Below are 2470 nucleotides of genomic sequence, written 5' to 3'. Positions count from 1 at the left end.
TTTTGGGGTTTTATTTCCTGATTTTTATACTGAAACCACTGTCATTGTTTATTAGGATGACAGTTTTATTTATCATGAGGTTTCAGTCAAAATGATCCCATTAGCATCAGAATATCCAGCATGTTCAATTCTGTGTGGACTACTGGGCCCCTCTATTTAGACTTTACTTTGAAAAGCTGCAACATTAAAAATGTGAAAAAAATATTAAGCGCTCAAGGAGTGTGTTCCCACTGTCAACACTGATTTTCATCTAAGCTTGTTAGCCAGGACAGCATTCTCATGTCTCAGTGTTAGTGGACTTGCTGTCTAGATTTAGCCTACTCGTGACATACAGTTGAACCTGCCCTGACGGCCACCTGTACAAACGGCCACCTTCCATTTCACCCCTTGCATTTTTTCTATATAATCTAACTGTGTAAAATGGGCACCTGTCCAACGCGGTCGCGGCCACTTTATTTTAACACCCAACCCCTATCACACCACGCAATAACACCTGTCTTAGACTGCCACCTTAGACTTAGTGACTCCATTACATTTTGTCATAAATTGTGCATTGGCCCCTGGCGTTGTGGGCGAGCCGTCATTACCCAATCACCCATCGTTGTAGTTAGGTAGTCCCTCCAACCGATCATGTTGCGTAGCCCTCTCCCACTGTTGACCAATAGGTACCAATTTTCAGCTGCTGGTGAGGTAAGCGTATGATCCCTCACAACCTATAAGCCTCATCCAGAACTCGCACACAAATCGTAAGTGAGATGAGCGGTCACTGTTTACCCAGTCTGTAACAAAGTAACAATGGACATCAACATGAACTTGTGACAGAAGCGTCGCTCGTTCTCTGAGTGGTGGCGACCCATGTGTTTGTTTTAACATGGCACTCGGTCTTCCTCATTTGATACATTTTGTTTTATTGTCACATTGCGCAAAAGCAGCAACAAAATAAAAATAAACAAAATATAAACCAACAACAACAACAACAACAATGCAGCTGCTTTCGATTGGGACATCAGATGGGAATGATTTGTTTTCTTCATCTTGATATGTCCTGCCTAAGACGGCCACCTGCCTTATATACGGCCACTTTTCTAAGTAATTTTGGTGTTAACGTTTTGCAAGAGCAAGCAGTTGTCAGCAAGACAAGACCTATGTTTATCGATTGCTTGTAAGCCTTGCAGTAAACTAATACGCCAATATAATGCACATTTTTTATTTCCAAATACGAATCTACGTTGTGCTAGTGGCTTAACCTTTCCAGCTCCAGCCATTTTTGTGCACTCCCTAACCCCAGTCCTAGCCACTACAGCAGTATTTCAGAAAGAGGCATGCATTCTAAAAAGTGATGTAGGATCTTTGTAATGAGGTTTAGATAAAAACATATGAGTCACGATGCAGTGGAATCAGGCGATCATCAATTTTTAGGCTATAGAGTTATTGGTATCATCTTAATGGTTGTTCATTTGCCTTGCTTTCGATGAAAAAAACAATATCCATGTATCTTCAATAAAAGTCAAGATATTTACGATTGAAGGAGGTGGGGTTGCCAGGTTTCAGAAAAAAAATTAACGAGAAAATGGCCGTAAAGGTTTGGTGACTTCAGTAGCTTAACTCACTCACTGCCATTGCAGCACTTGTGCCGGTCAATAGGCGATGACCACTCACCGCCGCTACTGCACCCCTATTGGTCGCATATTTTACTCTTTATTCCTACTAACTGCCGACACATATGCCGCAACGGCATAGCCCAATTACTAGAGTAACATCCCTTTGACCAGTGCAGTTTCACTTTATTAGAATGATTTCCCTTGAAGTTCTGCCTATTTTTGGAACAGGAGTCCCCTTTGTCCTATTTTTGGGTTTTGTTTCGAACGTCGGGCGGCTGAAGTCGACCGAACACTCATGCCGATATGAGAATTGAAAATGGCTAGTAATTTTAGAGATTCTGAATCCATATTATTCAATGAACTCTGATTCTGATAATGAAGTGCAAAATAATGGTAGTGTTGGTAGTTTGAGGTGAGAGAAAGAGGAAGATCACCTGTCGACAGTAGTAGGAGCTACTGGATCTAGACTTCTAGTACTGAGTCTAGTACGACGACTTATGATTCAAGCGGTGACGTTTGAAATAGTGTAGCTTAAGTCATCATAAACTTATCAATTTAGTTTTCTTTGTTTTGCTATATATATTTTTGTGTACATTTTAGGACAAAAACAGCAAAAATATTGTACTGGCTAGTTCGGCCCCCCCAAAAAGTTTTAGTCCCCAAAGTTGGTCGTTTTTTGAAAAGCTATAAAACATTAACAAAATAACTCAGAGTCAAAATTCTTTCTGTTCTGGAAAGCTCAACATCTCCTACAGAAACTGTCCAATTTTCATAAATCTAACCAAACATAAATAGGTCACGGCTGTTCAGTTCTACTATTCTTGCGGAGCACTTAGTTTAACCCGTCCGCTGACCTTCCGGGGTCATAA

The sequence above is a fragment of the Aplysia californica genome, unplaced genomic scaffold (genome assembly GCF_000002075.1).
Source record: "Aplysia californica isolate F4 #8 unplaced genomic scaffold, AplCal3.0 scaffold00046, whole genome shotgun sequence".
Lineage (NCBI taxonomy): Eukaryota > Metazoa > Mollusca > Gastropoda > Aplysiida > Aplysiidae > Aplysia > Aplysia californica.
The sequence above is the reverse complement of the archived record's forward strand: the minus strand, read 5'-3'. Positions refer to the sequence as shown.